General features: G+C 42.1%; 1 protein-coding gene across 1 annotated transcript in view; it reads left to right on the top strand.

The window, feature by feature from the left end:
* CLMN (calmin) overlaps positions 1–18,369 on the top strand; it is a 71,983-nt gene that overhangs the window by 614 nt on the left and 53,000 nt on the right. The gene's annotated exons all lie outside the window — the stretch shown is intronic.

Here is an 18,369-nt window from a genome sequence, read left to right as displayed (position 1 = left end):
AGCGCACCTCCCGAGGGGCTGCTGTTGAGTAAACACGGGCAGGGATTTGGGGAAATCATCCGCGGAGGCTCTGCCACGGGCTGTGCCGGCGGGAGGGATGCACATCGCCAGGTTCGAGCGCAGCTGGGCGGCCGTGCTGTAGTTCCTCCAAGTTCTCTCTGCCCCTCGCCAGGAAACTCTTCGTGATGGGCAAGGGCAGCACGAGCGGATGGAAGAATCAAAAGCATCCTTGGTTTATAGGCAAGGGAGAACAATTTGTTTAATGCTGCATACCAATCTTAATCAACGGCTTGCAATATACTGCGATGCATCTTCATGTCCCATAAAAATAATAGACTTGAATTATAGGTCATTATCTTGCTGTTTCTGCAGAATGGTATTAAAGCTCTTTCTGCTGACAGGGGCTGTGCAGTTGCTGGAAATTAGTTTTTGGTTGGGTTTGATGGTAGAACATGTATAATTTATCAGAAAGGAGACCCAAATTAGCCATTCTTTCAGCTCATTATTTAACAGTGGATGGGGTCATTCTTCAACATTTTGATTTGCATCTTTATAACCTCTGAAATTCAGATTCTGATTGGCCAGGGCAGGCAGTTCCAGGTTGAACTCCCCATGGGTTTTGCCAGTCTTTCATTGCAATATAATTCTACGTTTGATTCCTCTATGTCTCTTTTGTTTCTGTGTTAGCAGGGATGGCCTGCATCTGATCTCTTGTTGCTCAAAACCCTAGTGATTAAGATAGATTTAATCCTTAACTCAAGTCCTTTTATGAGAAGGAATAGAAAAGAAACATTTTGTTCAAAAACAACAACAACATGTTTTTCACTTTGCCTCTCAGTCATTTGTGTAAGAAGTTAAACTCCCTTCCCTCTCTGGAACTTAAAATGCATTTATGTGGACGCACACAGCTTTCTCTACAATTCCTATAGTCCTGTAGGAGAATGTCATCCTACAGGGCAAATTCCTTTGAATAACATTATGTTCATGAAAAGAACTCCTGTCTCCTTCGCGCCATACAAGAGGAGTTTTTAGATATCTAGCAGTTGTCACCTTGCTTGTCATACTAAGTAGGGTTTTAAGAAGTTTTATGCTTGGTGTGGGCTCTTACAGGAGAGAAAAGGCATTTGTTCTAAGGTGCTGCTCCAAAACAATAATATCTTTCACTTACAGCATATATGACTTGTAACACAGAGCTCTCACATTATCTTCTAGAAATGGAAAACATTTTACAGATGGTAAGTCTGATACTTGGGAGAGTGTGATTTTTGTCACGCAGGAGCTCAGTGGCAAAGCATGGTGCTTTTCCTCAGTATGCTTTCTTGTAAAATGGCAGCATATGCTTTATGTTCATACGTGGTAATTAGACTTGCTCCTGCTTTATAATTCAAAACACATCCTCCCAAAAGAATGCGATCTGAATCATCTCTGGTATCATTGTCTATCGGTTGCAGAATCAGTAACAGGTTTGATGTGCCAGAAAGTCAGGACTCTAGGATGAGAAGTAGCTGGGGCTGATGCAGAGTTTCCAGCAGCACTGGCAGAGCCCCTTGCAGGGCCCTGCTGCTCTGTGCCACATGAAGGAGCCTGGGTGGCCGGGTCCCTATCTGCTGCCACGGCTCCTGCTCCTGCAGCGCTGCGCTCGCTCCTGCAAGACCAGCTGTGCTTGGGGTACGTGTTAGGAAGTCGGTGGTTTGACTTATTCCAGAATGCATCCTTTCAATAGAGAATGTTGAATTGGTGAAAGTGCTTTCTAGTCTCTGGGGACCCTGTGGTATGAATATGGACCCAAGAGGTATCTGTGATGCACAGAGAGTATGTTGTAAAGAGAGTTCAGTTGGCAGCAGCTAGGTATTTGCAGTTATGAACAACGCATGAACACACTGGCATGTCTGCATGTAGAGGTGGAGACTGACTGTCTCTGCTGATGCAGGCAGCTAGCCAAATGGGAGCCCTGTCAGGTCTGGAAGGCAGATGGAGGCATTACTGTCCTGCTGTGTCCGAGCCATCCTGTCCAGCAGCCAATGGAAGAGCCCAAGGAGACAGTGGTGATGACCATGAGGAAGGGTATCCTCAGCACCTCAGCAGCCTACCTGGTATTCAAGCTCCCGCAGGCATCATGCAACCATCTGCTGTGGCAGCTTTCCATACTCTTTCTGCCTCCTTTTAAAAAGCTGAAAGTATTAATTTCTGTTGAAAAGTTCTTCAGCATTTCTTAGCTAAGCTGTAGTGCACTGCTGGCTTAAAATGCTATTTGAAGAAGGCATATGTGGTTTCAGTCTGTCGCGTGTTCCTTCTCAGTGCGGTAGCTCCACAAAACACCGCTGAAGGATCCAGGATGCTGGTTATGGGGAGCAGTGCCTGCTCTCATGGGGGTGTTTTTGCAGTAGTGCGATCCCACTCAGGTCAGGTACTGTTCAAGGTGCTGGGTGCAGAAGTAGCCCCAGGACCTATACATTTTGGTGTAAAACAGATTGGTGAAATTATAATGTGCATTTTTTTTCAGATGTTTGTCATCTGAAGACCAGAATTGACAGTAGTGAAATTTGCTAAAGTGACTGGACATAGAGGAAAAAAAAAATAACAGATGCTTTTGAAAATGGAGTTACAGCTGATTATTTAGATATGGGCTTATGTTAATAAGCTTTTATTGTCCCTTTCCATCAAGAACTGAGATTTTCAATTCTTTATTATTATTTATTTATTTATTTTAATGAAGGAAGTAGTGTTTCTAACCTGTTGTAAGTGAGCGGTGCTAAATCCAGGAGTATCTCTTCCATTTCCAACAGAGGTATTTTCAGGGAACAGAAGCAAAAGTGGCAATCCGATGGAGAAGAGGTAAATGTAAGAGGGAGTGAGCACCAGGTGTGGTGACACGCAGACCAAGTTCCTCACTCCAGTTCTGTTTGATCTCTAAATGCGTTTAATAACTGATATTCTTTTGCTCTTTGTTCTATTTGTATATTCTCCATAGTGAATTTCTCCACGTACTGAGAGAGAAAAATGGAAAGCCTGCACAGAACGTAGGAGCACATCATCAAGCAGTGGAATGCTCAATAATTAATTTCCTGCCAGGAGATTTTTTTTTTATTTCTTTCATTATACCACCAGCGGGAACATTTTGTTACAACATAAGAATATTTTAAAATCTTCCTTACTGGAAGCTTGATTTAGGATCATCAAAAATATACTTCCGTACGTGGTGAATTGCACTCGCTAGCAAGAGGCAGCATCCTCAGCAGCAGGAGTTATTCTCTTTTAGATGATATTTTGGTCCTGAATTCAGCACTTTGCAATAGTCCAAATGTATGTTCAATACTGTGTTTCTTTCCTTATATTCCTTGGAATGGAATATGTGGAGGTGAATGCTTGTATAGTCAGAAGTTTTTTCCATCTCTGGAAAATGAGTGCTATTATAACCATTTAAAAATGACTATGATATAAAAGCTCATTTCTTGTATTTATAATAGCGTACATGGTCTGGGATGGTAGAAGTCTGCTATTCTTCTATCAGGACAAGACAAGGAGTTCTGCTACTTTTCATTTTGCTGTTTACTCAAGGTTTGATCCAGATCCCACAGAAATCCATGGGTGTATATTCCTTGATTCCATTGCATTTAAATACTTTCCTGTGTCTCAGGCTTTCTCTGCTGAAGGTTGCATGGTCTTCAAACACATTCTGAGTGCTAGACAGGAGCATATTGTAGTGTTGTCAGAAATAATTCAAAATAGTGATCACAGGCTGAAAGAAATAATAGGATGGAAATCTCCATCCTTGCCCTGGTTTGTAATACTGCTTCATCCCTTGGTAATAAACTCACAGTGCTCCCTGGTTTTGCTTGCCTTCTAGATCTAGAATTTATAAGCTTTTTTTGTTATGTAGCTTTATAAGCTTTTGTTGTAAGCGATAACTGTGGTTGTTAACGGTATGAACCCCAGCTTCCTTTGAAAATGTTTCCTCTTGAAAATGTTTCTCTCTCTGTATTCTTGTTTATCTATTTATGCATAAAGCATAATGACTACAACTGTTGCACTCAACTGCAGAGAGTGATTTTTATTTTTATTTTTTAATTATGAGAGACATCATCATTTGACCGGGTTGCTGTAGTTTGACATGCTTTTGACACACATGGAAATTTTATAAATGGAAGGAAACCTTTTTTAATGTAGCCATTCATTCTGACAAAAGTAAGGTGTTATAACACTTTGTTACTTCAACTCTTCCATAACTTGTCCCCATATTCAGTGGCATTTCATTCTGCCTGTAGGCGTGTTAATTTCAGTGGAGCTCCTGTGGATTAAAGTGACATTTGGAAAGATTAAACTGCCTGGAGAGCCTTAGATGAAGGTAAAACCACAAAGTGATGTTGCTCTATATGCAAGTTATTCTATATACAAGTTAAATAGGAATTATAAATACAAAACCCCAAAATACAGATTTGAATCCAAGTATAAGAAACTAAAGATGATGCTGGAAAGATAATTCTACTGGTGGAGACGGCTTACAGTGTTTGTCAGCAATGGCAGGAAGACTTACCTGCTCGAAATGCAGGAAACACTGGCAGTGGAATGAAGGAGCTGTGAGAGGTAAGAGAAAGTACAGATTGCATGCTTCAGCATGCAGTTTTAACAAGGTCAATGCCTAATTTCTCTAACAAATTAGAAGTCTGGGTTCTCTGTCCCATTGCAGGGATGAAATTACACCAAATTGAAATCATGCCCAGTAGCTCCACAGTCAAATGAACTTTAACACCCGTGTATTAGCACTTCATCATAAGAGACACTTTTCTTGTTTGGCCTCCATGCATGGACCTGGCTGGAGACATAGGTTTGGTCTGCTGTCACTCACCAGCGTCACCTTCTCTTTCTTTCCTTAGGGAGCTGCTACTCAGGCAGGGCCCAGCCTCAGCATTACTCCTGAGAGCTGGTGACATCTCAGAAGGTATCGCATGCCTCAAGTTGAATGGCATTAGTTTAAAAATGACAGCCTTCAAAACACTGTATTAAAACAAAAGCCAGTTAAAAATGATTATGTACTTCTCATAGTTCTTCCTGCTTATTTTTTGGTTTGTCCACAAAGCTTGGACAGAAATTCAAACAATTTTCTTTCTCCAAGCCAATTTCAAGGTTTTGTCACTTGCATCCTGAAGTATTTGTAGATTTACTTTGAAAATATTACAAAGCAATAACTTTGTTTCCTTCTTCCGTTTTGAAGACGGCTTTCTGTTGGACTAGAAGCAACCTTGGGCATTTCAGCTTGTCACGGTCCATTTATGCACTATTTGGTTACGCACTGTGCTGTTTAAACTTAGTATTGTTGCAGAATACTTGTTAAGGGCGTATATCCAAAAGGGTAGGAGCTAAATTTTATCAGTCTATGTAGAAGTCAAAAAAAATCTCAAAATTATCTATTCACGAGAAGAAATCACCAGATAAGCAGTCACATCTGTGTCAGTGCTGGTGTGGTGAAGGGCATCATAGCACTTTTAAAGAAATAACAGTCTTTCCCTGCGTGTCTCTTTACCTACTACTCTATTTTTATCTCTCCCCACCCAGTTAAGTGCAGGGACTGTAGGTGGAGGATTGCAGGATGGATTTTTCTTCATTATAATTGCTGCATACTTCTGTGCAAATAGCTGAGCGGTGTTTTAGCTGTAGTTTGAAGCTTCATAACCACAAACACAAGTTTAAATCTGCATCTTCTAAGGAGGATCATAAGAGCAACAGCCTGCATGTCTACAGAATGAGTGCCTGCAGACATGTAACCTGCAAACAGGAAGGATTTCTTTCTAAATCCAGATATCCCATTGAATCTGAAAATATGTTATCAAAGACACTAAAAAGCTAACTCTAATCTCTATACCAATTACTCAATCTCATGGCATGATTCAAGGTACAATCCTTAAAATAATGAATTACTTGGAGGGATTCTGTTAAGTATTTTCCACTAACTTAAATATGAAAAAAACATATATTGTATTGCAGCATCTTGGAAGTTACTCCTGGTGTACATCAATATAATTCAGACCCAGTGATTCTGTGAACAAGGAGTTACCTTGTTTCTTGTAACTTTTATGTTACCATTTTTTACTGTTTTTGGTCAGAAATGAGGTCTTCCTTGATCAGTGTTGTTGATTTCCTTCATTATAGCAATTTATTTTCATGTTTTTCTGTTTTGGAAGTATAATTCCGTCTGTTTATAAAGTACATGCTCACTAAATATGCTCCACGGGATTAATTTCAAATAGAAATATTTATATTGCAGCCCTTGTTTTCTTTAATGCATGTATCCCGTTGGATCTTCACCCTCCCCTAATTAACACTGGGGCTGAGTGCATTTTGTAAAGTCCCAAGTCGGGCAAAGAAGTCTCTGCTCTTGGGCAGTGTCCATTACCAGGGAACACAGTCGGTGCCCCGAGGGTCAGGTTTACACGCCAGCCAGACCCCAGTGCAGATCCCACGGGCTGCAGTGCTGCCTCGCTCTCTGATAATGCCTCATACCCGTGAGTCCACCCAGAGCCCTGCTGAAGTCAGGGATGTTCTACCAGGAGATGGTCCAGCTAGATCAAATTGCAGCACCAGGGCCTCCATGTGCACAGGTATTTTAAGTGCAAAGACAAGTTAAGGACAAATCTCTCCTGCTGGCAATAAATCATACTCATCTAGACTGGAATTTTGTTTTTCTGGGCAACTGGACTTTTCAGTTTTCTTGTTGTGGTTGTGAAACAAGTCTCAGGTGTCTAATTAACCTCCATCATGGTGGATGCCATGGTGCTCTGGTTTTTATAGCAGGACCCCCAGGGTGGGTGACCACATTTTAGCCAGACTTACACCGAAGCTGAGGTTTAGGTCTCACACTGGGGATTCTCCTCACACCCAGGATTCTCCCCCAGAGGGACTGAATTGGCTCAGGTGGCTGTTCACCATGGCACGCCAGCTGCAGTCTCTGGGTTAACAAAGAGTCCTTAAAAGAAACAAAGAGTCCTTAAAAGAAAACATTTAATATGCTACACCAGGAAGAAAGTATTTACAGGAAAGAAAATGCACTTCAAATAAACTGCCTACGTGCGTTTTTTCCCTCCCCACCCAGCTTACCATCACTGTTAATGGTGAAATGGTAGGTCCTACTGTCTTGGCCCTGTCTCTCAGAATAATTCACTTATTCAGCCCTCTGAAACCTGATGTGCACTGATCTTGTTACTGTCTCATAACTCTCCAGGGCTTAGTATAAGCTACATTTTTAATCTCCTGGCATCTTTTTCTCTGTTTTCTTCAAGAAACCCAAATAAGAGTACAACAAACACCTCGATGGATTGTCCTCCATGCATTACTCACAGGTTGCGAGAGCCCCTGTCTCAGCCAGGGCTGCCTGTTGCAGGGGGTTCCAGCAAGAGCCCTGCGCTCCTGCCAGACCATGGGTCCTGCTTACCTGCACAGCCTCTCTTGTGCTCTAGTGGTCAGGTAGAAGTGCTTTGCCATTTTGTTTTAGTCTTTGCAAAAAAAACCCTAACTAACCTATGTCAGTAGGTGTTTACAGATGCACCAGCGTAGTTCACCACTAAGGGCTGATTGTGCTTCTTAGCTCAGTGAGAAAGGGGAAAGGCGAGAGACTCCTGGCACCGTGACACATGAAAGCAATGGCAATGAAAATAACTTTGTTAAAAACTCATCCTGTGCGTGACTGCATCTGGACACATGGCTAAAGCTTTCTGGCTCTTACTGATGGTCATTGTAAACATGAGCTGCAGTTATAAGTTAATAAAGACATAGCATTTAGAAATAGCATATGAAGTGTCCACTTTAGAAGTATTGTCTGGGGTATATGTCAGGAACAAAACATAAGTCTGCCTGGGCTTTTTGCCCAGGGGGAGTAAGAAAGCAAACAAAAATGGGCAGATGGGGAAGAGCCACAGGGAAGGGAGCACCTGGTCCCAGCATCGTGGTCCTCAGGAGCCTAACGACAGCGCGGGAGGGACTGCGGTCAGCACCTGCACATGATATGTAATATTGATAACAAAGTGTTGAGATATGTTTTGGCCCATCCACATTTCTGACAAGTACTCAGTAGGCCTATATCTTGCATGAATTATGAGCGACTTCGGCCGTTATCACTTAGAGTCACTGGGGAAGCATTTGGTCCCCATCCTTGTTCCCAGATTCCAGGCTGGGCTGGGGACTTCCCATCCCGGATGATTAATGCCACTAAACAACATTCAATTCCTGTTGCTCTCTCTCTTTTTTTTTTTTTTTTTTTTTTTTTTTTTCTTCTAAAGATCTCCCTGGAGACAGTACAAGACCTGATTTAAAGTTACAGGGACTCTTGCATGAATTCTTTAATTTCTGTCCATTATAAAGAAACAGTTTCAAAGGGGCCATAATGCTGGTTAAAAAGAAGTTCTGCTCAGCCATCTTTCAGAAGTTAATATAATTATTGACCTTGGCTGAAAGAAAACAGAGCCTGAATTTTTGCTGGCTAAGCTGCATTTCTTTTGAAGGTAGAAGGTCTTTTTGATCTATTCAATGTTGGTCTTTCAAAACTTTAAAACACTGCATGTTTATCAGAAGGATCAGAAAGGACAGGAGATTTAATTGTCTTCAGAAACCACGTGTATCAAGAGGAAGCACCATGTTTTGGTTGCTGATGCAGTTAAGGAATGCCATAAACCCCTTTGCCTGTAATGCTGCAGTTGACAGTATCACTCGTCGTGAGTTTATTTAAGAACTTGGAGGCTGCAGCAGTGTGACTGCTCTGAAGTCAGGAAGTGGCCATGACCCTGGAGATGGTAGCCTGTGTTGGCAGGAGAAGGGCAGGAGTGCTTCCCATCTGGACCTGGATGTGGCCAAGGGGGGGCTGTCCTCAGGTGCTGAGAGATCCCCATGTAGCTGCTGAGGTCTGGAAAGCTGTTGCCCACGTGTTTCTCAAGACTGATTTGAAACTAATTGACACAGCCAGTTATATTCAGATTTAGTTTCAGCCCACTGAGATCTTGGGTACCTTTCAAGTCCTTGACTTCCTTTAATTTGGTGGGGTGTCTAAACATCGCTTCTTTGCTTATCCCACAACTAGCTCTAGAGCAATTTATTTTTCATTCATCTTTTAGTCCTTCACTTTTCTGCTGATACTGATGAAAGCCATTTGCAGAGGTGGTCTGGATGCCTACAGCAAGCCTGGATCTGAGACATTGATGTTGCGTCACTCAAGCCAGTAGACAGCTTTGTCATTCAGGCACTTAATTATGAACTGAACATTCACTTGACCTCTCATACTCTTGTTTCACTAACGAAACAAAACTTAGAGCAGTGACTGATGGGAGAGCTGCTGCAGTCTGGGCTCTGTGAGCAGGAGTTTCCACTCATTTCATTTATCACACTAATGATCAGTTTTGGAGCCTAAACACGGGCTGCCTCACAGGAGCTGCATGGAAAACAGCATAATGTGCTAACGTGAGGTCCATGTGACAGAAAGGTTCCCAGAGGCTGCCCACTTCATTTGGGCTTGGCAGTCCTGTTACACATGTGCGTTCTTGCACACTGCATTCTTAGAGAAGGATGGGCTTTTAGGTACATGGAAGTACCATTTAGTAATCGTGGTTTTACAGAGAGGGTCTCAGCTTGTGTTGTGGTGCTCAGATAATATTGATGCCTGTAGGATTTTTCCCCACTGCTTTGCATTTGTCTTGATTAAAACTGAAGTGCGTCCTTAATGCATACTAACTAACAGGGAACTATTTTTCTTTCTTTAGCATTTGAGTGTCTCATGGTTTTGATGTATTTGTCTAGATGCATCCCTATTTCAGAGTTGGGGAACAAAGGCACTTGAAAGCCAGAGGAATTATTTCAAACTTATCCAGGTAGCCTAATGACATACTCTTCTGTGTGTGAGCATGGAAAGTTTTGGTGGAGCAGGCCTTGAACCTCGGTCTTCTCTTTCCAGTGACCACTTTCCTCCTTTTACATGTTCTTTTTCTTTTCTTCATCATCTGACAGCAATACCTAATGTCACCTAACAATTTACATGCACTGCAATACATATATGGTCTATAATAAACTTTTACAACTTGCTAACTCACATGAAGCTACCAACCCACCTGTCGTCCCAGCGTGTGCTGTTCCCTTGTTTGGCTGTGGACGGTTTCCTTCTGGATTTACTCACATTTGTTGGTGTTCTCTGCAATGCACACAAGTTGGTAGGTCAAGACTAACTGAGTGCAAGCACACTTGGTCAAAACTAAATGCAAGCATACTTCATTTTGACTTGGCTTAGGTTTTTATGGTACAAGTAGAACCAAATGTTTATGGAATGTAGACAACTTCCTTTATTCTACTTCATCCTGCCTGGTAAGATGTATTTTCTGAAGTCTTATGTTGACTATCTTTATGAGTTACTATTTTATCATCTTCAGGTAAAGCTTTTTTCTTCTAAATGCTTTGGAATTATCTCAGTCAAGAGCCAAGTCAGCTGTGCTTTCTTGGCCTCTTCTTACTGTACTTTCAGTTCCCTGAGTTTATTCCAGGAGTTCTGTTTGCTTTGCTTTGAGTGTGTGTTGCTAGAAAGAAGATAAAGTGGATCTGGGGAAGGAAGTAAACTTCCTACTAGAAGCCAGAAGAATATCCTTCATCATGAACATCTCCAGGAACTATGATTTCTTTTTCTTGCGGAATGTATACTAAAAGCTTTCCGCTTGCATGCATAACTGAATCAGATCAAATTTATCCCAGGCTGTCAAATTGTACTCTTAAGTTTGGTTCTCAGAATCACCCAAATGTTAATTTAACACGGAGCAGTGCTGTGTCTAGTGGCATGAAACCATGTGTCCTTTGTGTGTGGGTCTGGAAGAGCTCAGATGTGGGTGGAGAGAAAGACCAACAGAAAGCTTGCTTAGGGCATGCATGAGGCATTAATCCTGCCTGAATGTAGAGACAGATCTATCTAAAGATGTCTGCCTGCCCTGGAATATTATAAGGGTATGTTCTGCAAGAGAAGGAAGTGAGAGAGTTAACAGAAAAATAGAAATAGGAGAGCAATCACATTGCTCAAAACCAAATCACATCCTAGAGGGGCGAAGCAATGAATTGCCTCACCTTGCAATATGGATTATAATGGAAGCTCTGTGACACCTGAGAGTGTAAGCTGCCCTGACTTGGAGCCATTTGAAGCCAGTGTCTTGTGGAATTGCAACTTGATAAATAAGCTGTTCTGATCTTCTCTGGGAAGATATCTTTGTTTTCTTTTCCCAGTTTCTCAAGCTCTTTGGAATTTATCTAATGATGTCCATCTAGGTTTGGCTTCGTGGCATGAACAGGAGAAAGCACTGCTCTCTAGTCTCATGACTGTTAAAGACAAGTTATTAATATGTAAAGGAATTAACATTGGTATTTTGCTGAGCCTTTTACCACCTGGTTTTTCAATTGTTCTTCCCACGTGAGTGTGAGCAGTACCAACACCTGGCCACTTCTGAAGTAGCCCGGAGTCTTCCCAGGGCAGGGCTGCTCCTGTGCTGCCTTGCCCACTGCACCCCAGCGCTGACTTGTGATCAGCATGCACGTAGGAGCCGATCCATTGCTTAAGGCTTTGGGAACCCCAAAGAACAATAATATCCTGTTGACTAGGATTTTACTATTTATATCCTTCAGCTGAGCAGCCGCCTCCTCTGCCTGCTCCCTGGTTACCAGTGTGTAAGTCTCTCAGCCACGTGGTCTGCTGCATGGTTGACAAAACGATTTTTAATTTCAAGAGGAATTTGTTTGAGGCACCTAGAAAGGTAAATGCATTGATGAAAAAGGACTGAAGCTTTTCTTGCTCTGTTAGCCTCTTGGTGTTTTGGACTTCATGCAAAGAGACCAGCAGGAAGCTAACCTAGAAATAAGGGGTATCATCAGAAAACAATACAAGCCTATAGCAATGCAAAGAGGAAAACAACTAGATCTCCTATAGGTATGTCTGTGGAGAAATGCTGACATATATCTTCATCTTTCAGATTAAAGACCAAATCCTGCCACCCACATACTCTCCCAGCAGTTAATTCCTTTCTCTCTCTCTTTTTTTTTTTTTTTTCTTTTTCCCTGTAGCAGATTTTCAATCTACTTGAGTAGAAAAGGTGTCATCTTCTTCTAGAAAAACCCTTCCCTGGCTTTGAAACATAGGAAAGGATATGTCAAATTTAGACTGTTATTTTCAAGGCTGCTTTTTTAAAAAGTGAGCTTTTTAAGAGAGGCTGCACAATTTACTTAAAAGAGAGAAAATAGTCAAACCTGTGGGAGTCTGCTAGGGTGAAGTGAAAAGAAAGCAATTATTTCACTGGGACCTTTTTATAAAGATTTCTGTGGCTCCAGTCAGAAGGGAAAGTGTGCTAATAACTGCTCTTAGTTAGCTGGCATCAAGACCAGTTGCTTTGGCTCCAAAACGGATAAACCCTGTCATGGGTGGAGAAGGTTGAACCTGATCTGAAGCAGAAGCGCCGCTGCTTCTAGTTGGAGCTATTTTTATCTGTGTGAACGGGGATCGTGTAGTTCCCAAGTTCTGCTTTGGTGCCATCCCACATGCAGGTCTATGGACATGGTTTCCAAAGACCAGATCTTCTCTGAAGTCCTTGCTGGTGTACCCACCAGGGAAGCACCATACAGCTCTTTGCTTCCCAGTTCCTTCTCCTCTGCATTTTGGGAATATGATGGTTCTGCACAGCTCCCCTCTCTTCTGCTAGCACTTCCCAACACTGCCTTTGAGGTTTTCTAATGCATGTACATGCTCCCTATTAATCCACTGCAAGAAAAATACAGGACGTGTTCAGCAGTTAAAAGCGAACTGGGAATACTTGGAAAAAACAGTATGTTTTCTGAAACCATTTTAAATTATAATGAAAGCTTTGTGCATATAAAAAGTTTGGAGTATTTTTGATACCATCTGGATACCTAGGCTTGGACAACAAATTGCTTGTGACATAGTGACGACAATGTATAATACTGTGTTCTTGTAACCCGTGTCTCATTAATGGGGAAGCACATGGATTTTCCTGCAAAATGTTGATTCACCATCTGTGCTAGTATTTTTGGCATGAAGTTAAAGACTGCCCTTTGTGTTGCAATTGCAGTGGACCCATCCTATTCTTAAGGATTTTTCTCTCTTGGACCAAATGAGTAGGTCACAGAAGAAAAAACTACACGAAACAGTACTTACTGATAATGGTTATTTACCTTACTTCCAATGGGGGAGCTGTTAAAATTTATTAAAAGTGGAACTCACAAGATTAAGTGACATTTTACTGTTGCTCACACTTTCCATTTCTCATGCTTTGCCTTTAATTTGCTTACTTGGGCTGTAAACCCCGGGTCTTGGGGAAACTGCGAATTCTGTGTATGCCCCTTGTAGATGTCAAAACCTAAATAGTTAAGTTTGTAAAGGACAGTAACATTGCTAGAATTGAAATGTCAGAGGTGGGAGCTGCACATTGAATGGTTTAAATCTTGGTTTGAGTCATGTTCCTTTTCAATTCAAAAGTACCTAAGAGATTTTTTTATTTTCTGAGCAAGGAATTAGCATTTTGAGTCTGGCCTAAGTCTGGAGGTCCTCAGTTTCATTGCATTTTTCTACTGACTTGAACTGCCCTCAGTGGGAGGCCTGTTATATTTACTTAATAGTTAATATTTTTATACAGATGATGTTGCAAAACAGTTTGTCTCTTCACTGTAATGTGATTTGAAATACTCAAAGGATGTTTCACTTGCTGTGAAACTTTATTCTACTATCATGTAATTGATAGCTTCATTTATACTACCGAGTTTCATGAGACAATAGTGATGATTTCCAGACGAAGTATGTCTAAACCAGGGATCTTTAACCACCTAGTTTTTTAATCACATCTCCTGAGTCCTTCTGCTTTTTCATATTCTTGACCCTGAGAAATAATTGGATTATCTTTAAGAAAGTACATGAGTAGTAAAAATTTAATCAGCTTCAATAACTTCATGAACAGAGTATGACTTAGAACAGTGCAATTATGGGACAAATTTGTTTTCTTGCTCTTCCACCAGCTTTACAGAAGTAAACCTCAGCCTCCTGGAGAAGAGCTGCTTTATGAAAGATACTGAGTTACATTTTATTAATGAGTTTTTGAGGTAATTTTGATGTATCAGTAAATAATACCAAAGGGGAAGGAAAGGGCTTGAAAAATAGATTCTTTCTGATGCGATGTAAAAAGCAACACAGGGCATCAGTGAAGACTTCTAAGGGATTTGCAGGGGAAGACAATTAAAACAGGACAAGAAGAAGATAGTTTCAGAGTTTCCAAAAGGGCTGGAGTGGGAGGGGCTGACAGAGCAGGAAGGCAACTGATCCCCTCTGCTTTAGAGGCTAGTTCATCTCTCTGACGACTCAGTGAATGACTCTAACTGGATAATATAACAAATTGGAAACAGCAGTAGAGAAGCCTTTCTAAAGTCCTTGAAGTTAACTTCTGGTGGGGTCTAACAAAGTAGAAGCAGTAGTGGCTAGGAATGCTTGCCAGACTATTATCAGAGAATTGGCTGGAGTAGCATATTCTGCACTAGAGCATGTGAATAGAAGAAACTTGAACAAGTAGATAGATAAAAGCCTATGATTTTGCCTGCTGGGGTGAAAAATTCTAGCTTTTTCTATGTGGAGGGGAAAAAGAGTTTGTTACAGCATAGGAAACTAAAAAATACTTCGATTAATATTTTTGATGACTTAGATCCGCCAAATTAATGTACATATGCAAACCCCTGTAACATATATATAGAAACTGTTATGCCTTCATCCTCCCTTTTTGTCATATTAATATCCTTGCCTGGAACTGGGATCTGATCTTGCACCCACTGAATTTTTTGCCATTGAGCTCAGTTGGGCTAAATCAGGCTGCTGCAGCTGCAGAGCCACTCATTTCTGCTGGTCTCGAGTGCACAGCGGTTACATGCAAAATGGTTACATGCGGAGGCTCAGGGCAGTCACTGGGAGTCCTCCATGGGACACAATACAACTAGTCAGTTTATATATCTGTCTGCAGTCCAAAAACCTGAATATATATAAATGCATACCAGAACAAGATCCAGATACTTAGACCAGCCTGATATCCCATATACTGGGACTTGGTTGGCATATTGTCAGGTGGGCAGCAGCATACCTGTGCAGCAAGAGTGATGTGGAAGCCCCTAGGTGGATGTTACTACAGCTTTATGCATTTGCCTAGTTGTAGGAGGCATTATTATGGCTCTTGGACTACTCAGAAGAGCAATTAACAAGCCCGAAAGGTCTTGCCTCAAAGCTCTGACAAGCCATGAATTAAACATTTAATTCTGTATCCTGTCCTTTACTATAACATGTTCTTTCAGAAAATTGTGTGATGTCTTATTTTCCTCTTTAGATAAAAATTCAACAGCCTACTGCCCATAGCAGGGGAATAGGAGAGTATTTTTGTCATCTCTTCACAACATACAACTTTTTTTTTTTTTTTTTTTAAAGGTGCTGGTTATGAAAGAAACATTTGTTTCCAGACCATAATATCTTAAGGCTACTCAGTACCTTCACTGATGAGAATCCTGAGAGCAATAGCAATCTGCTGGGCATTCAGCAGTAACAGCTGCTGCCTGCCTGATGCTATTAAAACACAGATTTAGCATTTATTTACTGTGCCACAGAGCAGTGAGCCTGGCTACAGCCACAGATATGATGTAGTTAAGGAATAACAAAACATGTGTCTTACATGAGTACACTCCAAAGTGAATCCAAATTAACTTTCCTGAAAGCTGACCAACTAAACCACTCTGGATGTCAGCATGACATTCCTCTACAGAACTAAGGTGGCTCTACTTTAACTTTTCATGGCTGAATGTAAACTGAATTAAGGATGCTTTTTCTAGATGAGGATTACCTTTGTCGGTATTTTCCTTGAGACGAGCTTCCAGCTACTGGCACTGCCCACTTGAAGCCAACCAAAGTCCATGGCAGAGGAGGTGGATACCAGGCAAGCTGTGATGTCCACCTGCCTGGAGGCCAGCAGCGCACCAAGGGACATGTCACCAGCCAGAGAAGGGCTGAGGGAGGTGGAGGACAGTGGCAGGGACCTGGAATGGGGCCAAGCGTGTGCTTTGCAGCAGGATGAACACCTTTGGAGCTGGGCCGGGTCCCAGAGACAGTGGCTGGAGGCTGCGCCTAGAGGTACTGGCAGAGGAGAGGTTTGGCTGGGAAGGCTGAGCACAGAGCCCTGTCCTGCCCCAGTGGTAGAAGTGAGGCTAATGTGTGTGTAATTCTGGCTCTTGCTTTTGTCATTGCCTTGAGGCAGTGAGGAGGAGTTGCTATGTGGCTCCTCTAAACACAAACAGGCCAGGAAAGAAATTCCAGAGCATTTCCATGCATTTCTGCCTCAACAAGAAAGACACTGAGGGTTGCCTGCACTTTTAATGACAAGGATGCTTACCAAGGGCCACATCTGTGTGTAGGGGTATGTTTACTGTGCAGTTGACAAGGCAGAGTGATATACCTTAATGTGCCAGTTCCCTCAAAACAGATTACTAATCTTTTTCCAGACTTGGGGATGCTCCAGGGAAACCTCCTCTTCCCTAAACTCTGCTGGGTATCCTTATACCACCCCATGGCTACACCTTACCTGTTTGCCTGGTGATCCATGCCATATAATTATTCCTCCAACCTCTCAGAAAACGCTGTCGTAATTCAATGTCATGCCAGCAAATGTGGAATGAGAAATCGCTTTCACTGCCCAAGGAGCTTGTTGCTGCCTCGCAGGGGTCCCCAAGGTGCCCTGCGTGCCCACTGGGGAGCAGCTCACTTCCCAGATCAGTTATGTGGGGCACAGGCCCGCCTACTCTGGTGACGATAATTCTAAACAGCGTCATCTTGGCAGTAATTTGGTCCCAGAGCCCATGGCTTTGCTGCTGGGGGTTCTCTGCAGATGCTGGCTTTGCAGTGTGTGGGTGGAGGAACTTGCAGATCCAATGCCCACGCCAGCAAAATGCTATCATCTGTGTTTCCAGTACTGGTGCTGCTCTGTTTTTTTTGTCCTTCTGCACTGAGAACCTTGTTTAGTTGCAGAAGTAAATTATAAACTGAGGCTGCTCTGTGACTCCCAGTCAATGCAGAATTTAATTGTTAGGATGATAAATATTTGAGCAGTAAAGTTGCTGCCATGGTATAAGCTATGTAAGGTTTGCAGGGAGAGGTAATGTCTTTTATTAGGCTGACTGATAAGTTGCTCTGTTGTTTTCCCAGCTCCTGTTTGTTGGTCTAATAAAAGCTACTGCCTCGCCTCAGTCTTCTTTGTTGTGGCACGCTTATCTTTGTAATAGAAATCAATGAAGTTAGCCCTGTGCCTTGCTGACCGCAAACTATGAAACAAACAAACAAATTCAAGGTTAGTTTGCATAAATCCAGATTATTTGTTGCCTTGCATATGTTGTTCTTTAATTTGTTACTATTGAGGAGGAAAAAAAAGTTCTTTAATTTATACACATAATCTCTTAAAAATACATCATGGCTTTAATAGCATGACTACACATAAATATGATTACAGCCGTGACTGACTGAGAATAAAAAATTAGCAAAAATCACAGACAGGGCCTGGTCTGACTACCGAAGCCAATGCTGTTGCAAAATGTGAAATTTGACCTTGATAGGTAGCAGATGGATGGATTAAATTGAACCGTAGGCAGGATGGCATTGTCTAGTTATGCTGCCATAACCTGAGTTTTCTGGTCCCTGAGCAGTGTCACACAGAATTGTTTCATTACAAAAAACAATGTATAAGATGTGCCTGTGCAGTCTGTAGTCTTGTTAGCGATTCAGGCATGTATAATGCATCAAAACAAGAGGTTCCATTGCTTGCAATGTAAATACTACAAATCACACAAACATTTTCCCTTGCTCATTTGACTGTGTAGGGTGAGGCCTATTTGAAGTTCAGACTACCAGGATTTACTCATGCCGGGCAAATACCTGGAGAGTGCTCCAGGAGGGTACAAGTGAGGGCCTACCAAGGCCTTGCCAGGCTGCTGGCCTAGTTACAGGAGCAGCTGCAGGAGTGAATTCACCTTTCCTGCTCCTGCTGAGACCAGGAGAGCAGTCAAAGTGGAAATGTGTTTACTAACGAGAGTCACATTTGGGAGAGCTTTGGTGTAAATAGCAGGGGGGTTGTTTGGAAGGCTCACTGCGAAACTATGCTGGCAGGGGTTGCCTTGATAAAAATGCAGTCTGCTCATACCTGCCATCACTGTAACTGCTTGTATGACATGCCTGGAGGGTCCCTTGTGTTGCCTTCAGCCCCACTCAAGTTGTCTTTTTCATTGCTGCAAATTTTAATGGCAAACACCTTGGGTTGTGGTGCTTTCCATTGACTGGGCGCAATTTCT

Source organism: Oxyura jamaicensis, chromosome 5, assembly GCF_011077185.1.
Source record: "Oxyura jamaicensis isolate SHBP4307 breed ruddy duck chromosome 5, BPBGC_Ojam_1.0, whole genome shotgun sequence".
Taxonomy (NCBI): Eukaryota; Metazoa; Chordata; class Aves; order Anseriformes; family Anatidae; genus Oxyura; species Oxyura jamaicensis.
Note: the sequence above shows the minus strand (reverse complement) of the source record. Positions and strands in the feature narration are given on the sequence as shown.